Source organism: Peromyscus leucopus, chromosome X (genome assembly GCF_004664715.2).
Source record: "Peromyscus leucopus breed LL Stock chromosome X, UCI_PerLeu_2.1, whole genome shotgun sequence".
NCBI lineage: Eukaryota > Metazoa > Chordata > Mammalia > Rodentia > Cricetidae > Peromyscus > Peromyscus leucopus.
Genome location: NC_051083.1, coordinates 86,152,231 through 86,165,868, shown reverse-complemented (window position 1 = coordinate 86,165,868; position 13,638 = coordinate 86,152,231). Strand labels below are relative to the sequence as shown.

At 36.2% G+C, this 13,638-nt stretch overlaps 1 pseudogene; it reads left to right on the top strand.

Annotated features, from left to right (window-relative positions):
- Nucleotides 1-6,391: 6,391 nt before the first annotated feature.
- On the top strand, nucleotides 6,392-6,582 carry LOC114697023 (annotated as a pseudogene).
- The last annotated feature ends 7,056 nt before the right edge of the window (nucleotides 6,583-13,638 follow it).

Sequence of the window (13,638 nt, the reverse complement as noted above, 5' to 3'; positions counted from 1 at the left end):
TAATGAAAAGCCAATGAGAGTTGAAAAGTAATATACTAAAAATGTAATTATGAATAGAAAGACAGAATGTGCAACTATTTTTAACATTTTGGTATTTGACAGCCATTAAGTTTAGAGGAAGATTTACTCATCTCCCTTTGTTTGGAACTCAGCCGATCCTTTCTCTGGCTCCTCTTGCTATCAGGAACAGAACCCTGTAGCCACCACATGTGCTGTAGAATACCTGTGATCTCCCTTCCCTCCTACTCTACCTCAGTTGTTCACACCACATCAAACCTCCAGGCCTTGCCTAGGTCCTACATCTGATGGCCAGGTTCAGTTTGATAAGGTTCTCAAACCCTAGCCTGTCAGTAACCTCCCTAATTCCTAGATTTATCCCAGGTCACACTCTGATCAGTCCTACCTATATTGTTCCCAACTTCCAGGTTTGGCTCAAGCCCTGTGTGCCAGCCCAATCTAGTGTGTCCATCAGACCCTAATCTGCCTACATCATATCCAAGCTTCAGGCATAGCCAGGCGTGCACATCTGTTTATGGATACAGGCTGGTGAATCTCTGGAACCTCTCCTGCCTGCACTACCTCCAACTCTCATGCCTTTCTTTGTATAGACTTTTAATTGACCTAACCTAAGGCTGGCTAGACTCTCACATCAGATACAAAACAGGGAAATAAGTTGACATGCCCAGGTCTCAGAAAAACACAAACAGTATGAAAGACAAAGACAGTACATCTCCCCATAAATCTACCAGTATTATAGAAATATTCTCCCATATGAATTGTCTAAATGAATTCACAAATACAGAACTTAAAAGAACAATCACAACCTCTATCAAATAATGAGTGCAGTTTAAAGAAGACAAGAACAAACAGCTCAAAGAACTTCATGAGAGTAGCAATAAATATCTGAATGATGCTCAAGCAAACACAAACATGCAGCTGAATAAAATGATAGACAATTCTCTATCTGGAAACTGGGAACTCATTGGATTGAGAATTACCTGATTTTCTTTCATCTACTGCCTGAGATTTCTACCGAAATAATGGAGCATTTAGGTGTTTAAATGGTGTTTCTAAGGCTCTGTGTGTTATACTGACTTTGAGTACTGAACAAGTTGATAAGGGCTGAAGACAAAGAGAAATGTTGGAAGTTCATAGGTGGGAGACTGTTTAAAGATGCTGTTTCAGGATGCAGCACATTTGAGTTAAAGGAGAATATATCCCTGTGTCCACATAGAGTAACAAGAGGCATGGAATACAGTTCTTAAGCCTGTGTGGTGACCTGTTTGATAACTTATTTTTTGTCATTTTGTTTTTAATTTAACAAAGTAAAAACCAAACATATTTCCTGTGAGAAAAGCAAACCATGTAAAGTTTTGTGGTATTTGGGCTTAAAGTCTGAACCTTAAGCATGCAAGGCAAGAATTCTCTTGGAAAATATTTAGCAGCATAGATATATTTAGAATGGAATTTGAAGGAGCTTCTTCACTGAACACTGAGGTTTCTTATTAGTCTTATTCTTGTTTCTGAAGCCAGCAACTGTTTATGATTAGAAGTGGTTATCATTTCTTTCTGTTTGCTATGCATTTGAATAAAGTTTTATGGTTGAGAGCTACCAGAGAGGAAGAGTCAGTTCTCTTTAATGAGGAGACCTCTGAAAGGCTGACTGCATGCAGTGCAGACCCCACTACCAAAACTAGCTGAGCAAAACAAACTGAACTCTATAGTGAAAGAAAAACAAGAGAAAAAGATAACTTAAAGTTGTATGGATAAGAGATAGAGAGGGTAGATAGGGAAGGAGTTAGGATAAGGGGCTGAGTATATTCAAGATATATAGTATGAATTCATTGTATTCATATATATTATTTTATGAACATTGCATTTCTCAGTTAATTCATCCCCTCTCTTCTGAAAACTATACTTAAATCCATTTAGCTATAGGCATCTGCACTGACAATTGCAATGTGAACTTTAGTAACAAAGGGTCTTTAACATATAATAAAAATATTATTGAAAAGTTGAAGATAGGTAAATCTTTGTGTGGATTATGTTTGGCGAATCTAGTAGGGAGCATAAGCATTTTTGTAAGTGAGGATTGACTATACCTTGAATAACTGTTAATCATGTATGAAATTGTTAGAGAACAAATTAAATAAATTTGTTAAATACTACATATATGCATATCATTGCAAAATAATTATACAAATATTTTTACTGTATGAACACTAGACACATTTTACAAAGAATAAGCATCCTAACTTCTAGAACATGAGATGTCAACAAATTAAATGAAGTTGTTATACAAAGAAAGACATTAGAGAAAGACAAACATGACAGCAACTCCTTGTATTGAGTATTTGGTAGGTAGGTAGGAGGAGGATTTTGCATTTCAGAGAAGCCTGGACTGTACAGTATGACCTTTTAAAAAGTAAAATCAAGGCAGAGGCTTAAGTTAAGATATTTCAATTGAGGGAAGCAGAATGAAAAGAAAGTATAGAAATAAATTTGATGACTATAGAAGAAAGCTATAGCTAAGCAAAATAAGGTAAGCTGGAGCCATATTGTAAAGCCATTCACAGTTAGAAATGGCCTTGATATAGAAGTCAATGTGTAGCATATTCATGTTGGTAGATATATTAGGGAACATATTTTAAAAGTATTAAACAAAATATGTTGTTGGGGAGAGAGTTTTGATTCCAGCAAGGTAGTGAGGTGGAACTGGTAGTAATTCAGATATGACTTTGCAGGACTTTCTGGCTTAGCATAGCAAGAATTGAGAGGAAGAAATAGAATGGTTTGATGAAAAGTCTGACAGTGAAATGGAGGAAAATAATGGCACAAAGATGTTCTACTAATTTTTATTACATTTTAATTCATGTACTCATTGTGTTTGAGGAGGCATCTGTGGCTTACAATATGTCTGTGGAGGTTGGAAGACAACTTGCAATAGGCGATTCTCTCCTGCTACCATGAGGTCCTAGAGATAGAAATGAGGTCTTCAGGTGAGGCAGCAGTTATATTTATGCACAAAGCCATCTTCTTGGCCTAATCTGAGTATTTTGCCAAAGGGGTCACTTGTGACCCCAATACAGGCTTTTTCCATAACTATAGGTTGCTCTCCACAAACTGACATCAGGGCCCCTTTGCTGAAGAAAACACATACACGACAACTCACTGAATGTGGAGAAGTCTGGCTGGTGCTTACATAGAGAATCTACCTCTATGTTCTAGCATCTTTGATACAGAAGACATTCTTCATGCTACCAAAAGAGAGAAACAAACACTAAATAAGCCAAAAACACTTTGATTTTCAATGGTGTCCTGTTCCACAAGATGTGTTGGTCCAACGGTGGCACAAAGCTTGTGAGAGTAACCAACAAATATCAGATTTGACTTAAAGCCCCTCCATGAGATGGAACCCATACCTGCTACTGCTTGGATAACCAAGAATATGATACTAGGAACATAGGAGGAAAACAAATGCTATTTTCTAAAAAAATATAGCAATAAAATGACTTCTAATGACATTCTTCTCTACTTGGAGATTAGTGCTTTGCTCAGCTGTCATCAGAGAAGATTCTCTGTGGTGATATTTTGTACACAATTTTTTCTTATATTAATTAAAACCTTTTTTATTTTAGACAAAAAAGGAAAAATGTCTTGACATTTTATTTGTGCTCTAACAAATAAAACTTGCCTGGAAGTCAGAGTGCAGAGCTAGCCACTAGAGGCCAGGCAGTGGTGGCACACACCTTTAATCCCAGCACTTGTGATCACAGGCCTTTAATCCCAGCACTTTGGAGGAAGAAACTGGAAGTGATATGGCTGGGCAGAGAGACAAAGTGTTAAGGTGGAGTAGAGACAGGAGATCAACCCCCTTTCAGTCTCAAGATTCTTAGAGGTAAGAAGACTTTCTAGTGCCTGGCTGCTCTGCTCCTCTGATCTTTCAGCTTTTACCCTTATGTCTGTTTTTTTTTTTTTTTTTTTTTTTTTTTTTTTTTTTTTTTTTTTTTTTTTTTTTTGGACTTTCTCTGTGTAGCTTTCGCTTTCTGAGCTACTTGTAGCCAGCTGCTCGAACTCCAGAGATCCCCTGGCTCTGCTCCCGGTGCTGGTAGCGTGCGCCACCACGCCCGGCTTTACCCTGATGTCTGACTCCAGGATTTTATTATTAAGGCCAATTAGAACTCCTGCTACACTTCTCTTTGCAGCAGACAGAAACAGATAAAAAACTCTCAGCTGTACATTATGCAGAAGTGAGAGACCTTGAAACACTCAGCCTGAATGGGATGTCTCCATCAAGTCTCTTCCTCAGGGCTCAGAGAACACTGTGGAAGAGGAGGCAAAAAGAGTATAAGAGCCAAAGGGGATAAAGGACACAAAGAAAACCAGGACTTCTATATCAACATGATCAGAGTACCAAACAAACATGACAAAATATGATACAATTAGGCAAAGCAAAAGTCTTCATATCAAGACAACCCAATAGGAGTAAAGGAGTCCCAAGAACAGACAAAAGAGTCAGAGGCATACCTGCTCCCACTGTTAGGAGTCCCACAAAAACACCAAGCTAACAGTCATAACATACATGTAGAGAACCTAGTGTGGACCCAGGCAGACTCCATGATTGTTGCTTCAGTCTCTGTGAGGCCATTTGAGCCCAATTTGGCTGATTCATAGGGCCATGCTCTGCTGGTGTCCTCCATCTCCTCTGATTCCTACAATCCTTCCTCCTACTCTTCTGTGGGTTTCCCAGAGCTCCTAGGGGAAGAACCCGATGGAAAACCCCAGTTTAAACTCTCTCTCCACATGTGTGGCTTGAATCTCTGCACTGGCTCCCATCTGTTGTCCAATAGAAGCCTCTTTGATGATGACTGGATAAGGCACTAATCTATGAGTTTAGAAGAATATCATTAGGAATCATTTCTAGTCGCTTTGGCAGAGGGAGGTACTCTGTAGGCTATGAAAAGAGAAAACATGGACACCAACCCAGGCACAAAAACCCGTGACATACAATCTGACCTGCCTGCAAGATGTGCTGCCATAATGGGATGAACCAATGTCTGGTTTAAACTGAGGCCCACAACTTGAGAGGGAACCCATGTCTTACACTGCCTGGATGGCCAGGAAATAAAGTCTGGATAGCCCATAAACCAAGGTTAGAACTACTTTTAATAAGAAGGTTTTGGAATTACAAAGAGCTGCATCACGTGAGAATCTTGAAATCCTACTATGCTAGATTTGTTTCTGCTTTAGAAATGCTGAGGGCATCCCCAGTCTTTGTCTAGCCCTAGTGACACCTCTTGTTCCTAACATATCAGGGAACAGCAGCAGAGATGATGGGTAACTTGTCAGCCAGTTGGCATAATGCCTAGCTGAAGGGGAACAAAGCTCCACAAAGGGGTCTTCATTATGTTGTGAAATTTGAAAAGAGCCCTTCAGACTCAGACCTCTGAGGATATTCCATCCTCAAATGCATGATATGAGAAAAAGATGAAAAAAAAAGTGTTTGTTGTTTTATCCCTTTTCTCATACTAAAAAGAAGAAACAAATTCTGTCAGCCAAGGAACACACACATTGGATGAGGATCTTTAGTTAAAATCCAAAGGCATGTCAGATATAGCTGTTTTCGAATTCCAGTGTTACATCTGCTGTAAAATAAGGCAATTTGTCACTGAATTGAGGTGAAGTACTTCTGACCTTTGAACAGACAAGAGATACAAGCACAGTCTACACACACACACACACACACACACACACACACACACACACACACATTTTAAATACTGGAAACTTATCCAGAATAATGTTTTGGAAAAACAACACTCAGGCTTTTTAAGCACAGAACAAAGCAAATCTCAACAAAATGATCCAACTAAAATACACAACAACGAAGCCATTGCATTGTTCTAATTTTAGTGATGTTAACAAGATATGAACTCTGAACTGCAGGTGGCTCAGTGATGTTGCTAGGCAACTTTATTTTTTCATACAAGAAATTGCAACTTTTGCGTTAATTCCTGTATTTTTGCTTAAATCTTTATTTTGAGCAAATAGAAGGCGAGTCTACCAAACATAATACTGATAAGTGGTTGAGACAGTTACAGGTGTACATATTGTTTGGTATTTGTTTTTAAGAATCCACATAGGTATACGACTACGCTGTTACAAATAAAAAAATGACAACATGAAATATAGCAGCCATTTTACTCTCAAGAATAGGAGCTTGTAAATTTACTTGGTCCAAAGTATCTCCTGACTCTGCAATACATCAAACTGTGCAGTCCCATCAGTCTGAATCAATTAGAAATTACTCACAAAGTAAATTATAGCGCAAAGCTTTGATTTGTTACCAGAATTTGTTAGTTTTCTCTTCAATCTTAAAAGACTGAAAGCAAGCTTTGCACAGTGGCAGTATCATAGCCAATGAGGTTTATCCGAGGCGCGATTATTGCTAATTGAAAGACTGAAAGCAAAAGGAAGACTGTGGCAGTGATAGTGAAATGTAACTTTGATAGAGATTGATGCTAACCTATTTGTTACAATATCTGCTTTTAATAATTTAATTTTTCAAACACTGCAGGAAGAGCTATAAATATTTGATTATGAAACATCTACAATTTATAGAACTCTGGCTTGTGCTGGTTCTTGATGTTTTGAGTATAACTATATCACTCTATGTAATAACTTCATTGACAGTGTGGCTTAAGTTACTTAATCGCTTCCCTCCATTTGAGTAGCACATGCCTTCAGGACCATGTGCATTATGTGCTTTTGAAGCATATTATAGAAAGATGACTATTTTTTTAAACAGCTAATTGACTGACGTGATGTGATACTATACTGTCTTTCATTTGCAGAGAAGTTTGTTGGAAAGCTTCCTTTAACCAGCTGAATTTGTGATCAGTTAACAAATATTGTTTGCTGCTACCTGCAACAAATGAGATCTAACAAGTAAAATGAGAAAGATTCTTGTAGCTGGTGAGTAACACCATGCCTGCCACTCAATTTTGACTTACTTTGACCATTTTAGCATCAACATGTTTATAGCATACTGCAGTGGTTGTTCTTTAGCCATTTCTTGAAGATTAAAACACTCTATCCTGAGAGACAGAAGACAGCTCATAAGACCTGGGAATCTACTACACTAACACTGACAAGGTTCAGGAAGCTCAGAAAAATCGAAAGATTAGGGGGATTCCAAGGGTCGTAAGTTTCTAAAGGTACATTCCTGAGATTATATGTTCTGTAAACATTTGCTGGAGAGAGCAGACTGCCGGAGGCTACAAGGTACGCAGGGAATTCTGGGGATGTCATGTTCATGAATCTTCACTATAGCTAATGGGGGCTTTCCATGTCATTGCAGCTACACTTGTGTTATCCAGCCTTTCTCAAGTAACCGCTCACAAATGTTCCGATAAGGAATCCTATTAAACTCATTGGTTCATCAAGATACACTCAGATAGAGTCATTTATTCCGTCTACCAGTGCCCTATGTGAGATGAACAAACAATTGTTCATGTCTCCACAGGAAAAGGAATACAACAATAATCTAAAAGCAAATGGTAATTTTATTGTAGTCTTAAACAGAGAACTAACATTTTAAATTACCAAACAATGATGGTATTTTCAGTCTATTAGAACCAGTTAGAAGCATTTATAATTGATTATGAAATCTCAACATTCAAATCTTATGTGTTGATAAAATGTATTATCCAAATAGGGAAAATAGATAAACAAATCAGCAAACATACTTGTCTTATTGGAGTATTGTAGGACTCTCTCTGGAGTCATGTTTCATTGAGAAAGCCTGAAGAAGAATTTCCACAGAATTATTTGATACAACTACTGTGGGTTGTTCCTGTTGCAGAATTACGTGTCTAAGCCCTGAATTTGACAATCCAATAAGAAACTAATTTAGAGCCGGGCGGTGGTGGTGCACGCCTTTAATCCCAGCACTCGGGAGGCAGAGCCAGGAGGATCTCTGTGAGTTCGAGGCCAGCCTGGGCTACCAAGTGAGTTCCAGGAAAAGGCACAAAGCTACACAGAGAAACCCTGTCTCAAAAAAAAAAAAAAAAAAAGAAACTAATTTAGTAATTGATGCAAATTTTCTGTATCACTTCTATATTGACTCCTATTTACAATATGCGTCTTGCTTTTACCATGAAATCTTGAACTTTTATGCTATGAACTGCAGCATCATTAGCAACACAGTTATATTTAGTTGGTCTTACACTGAGTTTGACTTAAAAAAACAGATTTGTATTCACTTTTTGTTTGTTGGTCGGTTTTACAAAGTAGCAAGGAGTTTTATTCAAAGATAAACCAAAAGTACAGGACAAACATTCTGCAAGGCACATCAAGCTGCTGAACTGGAATGTTTAGAGCAGTGGCTTATGGTTTTTATTTTTATATTTGTTGTTATTGCTGTCTTGACAACGGTCTTTTAAATTACTTTTATTTTTGAGATTAGAATATAATTACAACATTTCTCTGTTCCCTTTACTCCCTCCAAGCCCTCCCATACACTCTTGTGTTCTCTTTCAAACTCATGTCTTCTTTTAATTGCTATTAAATACATATATGCATTTTATATACCTATAAATTCCTAAATATAAAATATTGAGTCCATATATTGTTACTTACATGTATGTTTTCAGGAATCATTTGGCATTGGATAACTATTCCATGTGCCCTTTCCTGGTGAAGACCACTTCTCCTGCTCCCAGTTTTTCTCGTTTGCCCATACTTCTTTTTGCAGGACTGAAGCCTCATGGAATTTTCCCTGTCCACTTTAACATGAATGAGGTATATCTATATTATGTGATTTCTTACAGTATAAGGGTGATATATTTTAGGGTCTACATCATACAGAAATATAAGAAGTGAGGATTTAAATAAACCTTTTTTCTTCCCAGCACTTGGCAGGCTGAGGAACAAAGATTTCCACAAAACTAAAGACATCCTGGAGTACATAGTATATCCCTGGGCTATAGAGTGATTCTGTCTCAAAAAAAGAATTGCTGTCATGACATAGAAAGGAAGAAAAGCAGATTCCCTGTGTAGTATTGATTTCCACTCCCAGATTTTAGAATTAGTTTATTACATAGAAGACAATGATTGCTAGAAACAATGTGGACCAATTTAGGAAATAACATGCTGACATTATAGCATATCATTTTATGAAGTATATTCTATTTTTATATGCTACTTTGATATTAAAAATATATTGAACAATATTTACTATTACAACTTGGTGCAAATAATGAGGTTCTTGGTTGTGATAATATTGATAACTACTCTGCTAAAATAATTAATGGATTATTGTTAATCTGAAACCTTTTAACCTAGAAGTGATTCTTCAGTGCTTTGTATTTGTCAGAATTAGGTTTAATATTAAAATAAAAAGGCTTTGGGGCTGGAAAATTGCTCAGTGGTTAAGATCACTTGTTGCTTTTGGAGAGGACCCAGTTTTAGTTCCAAGTGTTCATATGGTATCTCAAAACCATACATAATTTCAGTTAGAAGAATTCAGCATCCTCTTCTGACCTCCATGGTGCACAGACACACATTCAGGCAAACAGACATACATATAAAATAAAATAAATAAATCTGAAACAATTTTAATGAAATAAATCCTTAATGAAAAAAATCTAAGTTTCACAAACATAGAGAAAGATAATATTTCAACTTCAGTATTTATATGGCATATTTTAGAAACATCTTAAATGTGAAGGAAGATGAGCAACATACTGCTGAAAATAGGATGATGCTTGATGAACTTAAAGGAATGAAAGAACTCCATCTTTGAGAAGAGAAATTTTGACAAGAAAATATAACATCTATTTCTCAGAAAGCATATCACCATTATCATTCTGTATTTTAAGATATGGCAACATAGACAAAGAGGTGGAATCTTGGAAGTTGAAAAAATAGGTATCAGCTGAGTATAAATAAAACTTTCTAAAATTCAGTAGTGAAATATTTTACTTTTCATCTCATATAAGATTTTTCATCCCTGTACATGATTTAACTGAAGTTGGCTGATTTTCTGACTGGCATGTAACAGAAGGATTTTGATGTTAGATGGGCAAGTATTTAATCTGAATAACTTTAGAGATCACCTTTGTCTCTCAGAGTCTAATAAATCAGACCACATTCATTTTCAAAGTATCTTGCCATCCTATGATCTTTACATTGATCATAATTTAATAAAACACTTTTATCAGGACAAAATATCAATAGAAGCAAGTACATATGCCAGAATGTTTTATTTATTTATTTATTTATTTATTTATTTATTTATTTATTTATTTATATTTTGTCCAAGCAATATATCCTAGATAAATGCCTATTTTGAAGGTGTGCCTACTATAAAGAAACGAGAATAGGAAATGAAAGACAGCGAGCAAGGAAATTAATGAAGTCAATGTCTTAAAGATGGGAAAGTAAATAAAAAGTACATTTTAAAAAGAGTGCAAGAATAACGAGGCATGAGTGACTTAGTGCATTATTACATTGGTACACTTCAATAGAGAGTATGTCAAAATTAACACTAAGTTTCCTGCTTATGCCTAGAAAACTAGAAGATTCAATATAACTGTTGAAACAAAAGAGTGCTTGTGAATTGAATTCAACTATAAAATAAGGTCCATGTGTTTGAATTATTTTATTTCGATTGAATCAGTATTTCATTTCCTATGAGTCATCTTTAGGAATAATGGAGTATTAATATGAAGAATATTAAGTAGACATTGACCTTTGTAGAGTATAGGTATCCTCATGCATATACAATAATCACATTTAAGACACTACATTTTTGATTGTCAATATTTTCTAGGAAAAAAATTAATCAGAACTATTAGAAAAAATTATTGAGTTTATGCTACTTTAGTCACTTAGAGATGTTAAAACTTGAGGTGTTGGAACTATGAACCAAAGGCTGAGGGGCCCCCAACTGGATCAGGCCCTCTGAATAGGTGAGACAGTTGATTGGCTTGATCTGTTTGGGAGGCATCTAGGCAGTGGGACCAAGTCCTGTGCTTGCTGCATGAGTTGCCTGTTTGAAACCTGGGGCTTATGCAGGGACACTTGGCTCAATCTGGGAGGAGGGGACTGGACCTGCCTGGACTGAGTCTATCAGGTCGATCTCAGTCCTGGGGGAGACCTTGATCTGGAGGAGATGGGAATGGGGGTTGGGCTGGGGGGAAGGAGAGGGGGGAAGGAAGGGAGAGAACAAGGGAATCTGTGGCTATTATGTAGAACTGAATAGTATTGTAAAATAAAAAAAAATAAAATATAAAAAAAAAAACTTGAGATGTTGATTCCATAATGGCTATAATTTCAATTAAGCAAGTTATTAAACTTCTCTATGTCTCTATTCCATGTTCTGTGAGATGGACATGGCCAATTAAGTCATACACAAAAATGAGAGCTCAATAAATTATTCCATGAAAAGCATTTACTAATTTTTGGCCTCAAGTTAACCCTCTATAAGTTATAATTGGCATGATGAAGATACTGTTTTTCCCTTGCTCTCATGTGGAATTTTGAGCCCCCAGGTCAAAATGTTTTCACCTGGCAGACTGGAAAAACTCAAATTCTAGAAGGCAAGTTTCTATATTGGGGCTTTCTTCTGATCATATTTAGTTTCAAATAGTAGGATACAATTTAGAGATTGCAAAGATCTATATTAAATATAAAATTTTCCATACCTGAACATTTTGAACTATAATAATAAAGGTAAATTTCTACAAGAATCTAGAAAGAATTAACATACATAGAAATACAAAATAATATACACACATACCACACTTCCTAAAGATTAACAATCACATGAGATTCAATTATAACTGGACTCACAGAGACTGTGGCAGCATTCATGGTGCCTGCACAGATTCAAGCTGGGCAGAGTCCTAGTGCTAAGATGGGGAAGAAATCATGGGCTTTCATCACTAACAAAGTCACTATGTGCAATTGACATCCATTTGCAAAGGAAAACTTAGTTTTCCCCATTGGAATCTCAGTGGGTATATTAACCACACTCCAGGGTAGCCTTCATGCCCAAATGGCAAACACAAAACAAATTTAATGGTATTTTTTGTAGACTTTGTCTCATATAGCTTTGGTTGGGATTTTTTTATTAGTCTTTTGCTTGCATAGTATGGTTTCAGATTTTGAGTTTTGTGTATGTGGATGAGTGTAGGTTTTTTTCTTTTTTTGTTTAAATAAATTCTGGTTTGTCTATTTGCAAGGGAGAGAGAGAGAGAGAGAGAGAGAGAGAGAGAGAGAGAGAGAGAGAGAGAGAGAGAGAGAAACAGCATAGTGTTGAGCATGTGAGGAGGTAGAAAGGAACTGAGGGGAGTTGGAGGAGGAGAAACCATGATCAGAATATATTATATGAAAGATTATTTCCAATTAAAAATGTAAAAAAATATAATTATAGCAATCTACAAAGTAAAAAAAAAGAATTTGATTCTATTGCTTAATTATATAACAAGCTCAGTGTAAAAAAATGGACATGAAAGTTATTAAGTCATATAAATTATATTTTGAGATATATGAAATATTTGTATACCAACCCAAGACTCAGTTTTCTCCTATTGCTCAAGGCAATTGCTTCAGAACTATACTCTGCAATTTTACTCATCAATATTGACTTGGATTCATTTTCTCAGAATCTCGATTATTATTACTGATAAAGTAAGTTCTACTAACTGATTAATGGCTGCAATTGTTAATTTGTTATATTTTCCTGGAAACACACCTCGTTTTACTAGAGGCCTTTAGGACACAGAGCTGATATCTGTTAACTACATTTTTCACATTTGTAAAACTGCAAAAATCAATTCTGTCCTATATCATTATTGCAAAATTAGACATATTTATAAGATTTTTCATAACTATGGTGGTCTCTAATATATGAAGACTGAAGTTTACCATAGAGGGCAAAGACATAGGAGTTAGGAGGTTAATATAGAAACTCTGATGAAGAAAGACAGTGTTAGGAGTAAAAGGGAGGAGAATCCATTACCAGAAGATAACATTAAAAAATATTTTCCAGTATAAAATGACTTAAAAAGTAGTGATAAAAAGTCATCAGAATCCGGAAAATATTTTGAAAGTAGATCTAATTGGCCTATATGGCTGGTTACATGTGAAGTATGTGGGCAAATGATGATTCAAGCTTTTAGCTCAGCAGCAGAAAGGAAAAAGTTGCCTTTATTGGGTAGTAGAATGCTAATTATATCTAAAAAAATGTAGGGCAGAACATGATAGAGTTGAATTTAGAATCTAAACTGGATAGTAGTGTAGAAGTATTTCTAAATAGTCTTATTAAATAAACAACATGGAGCCAAATAATGGGATGAAAGCCTTAGAGAGATCAGGGAAATAGGGAAAGCCACCAGCAAACCTTACCTCACCAACTCTGCAGCTTCCAAATGCGAGTTACTTCCTGTCTACCCATGCACATATATCTTCTTGTTTTGTCATCTGATTTGTTCTTTGTTCAGCTACCTCACTTTTTCTTCCTACACAGCTCTGTCACTTCCTGTCTGTCTGTACAGACCTCCAGACTTCGATGTTTAACTAGCGTTGGAATTAAGTGTGTGTCACCACACCTGGCTCTGTTTCCAGTGTGGC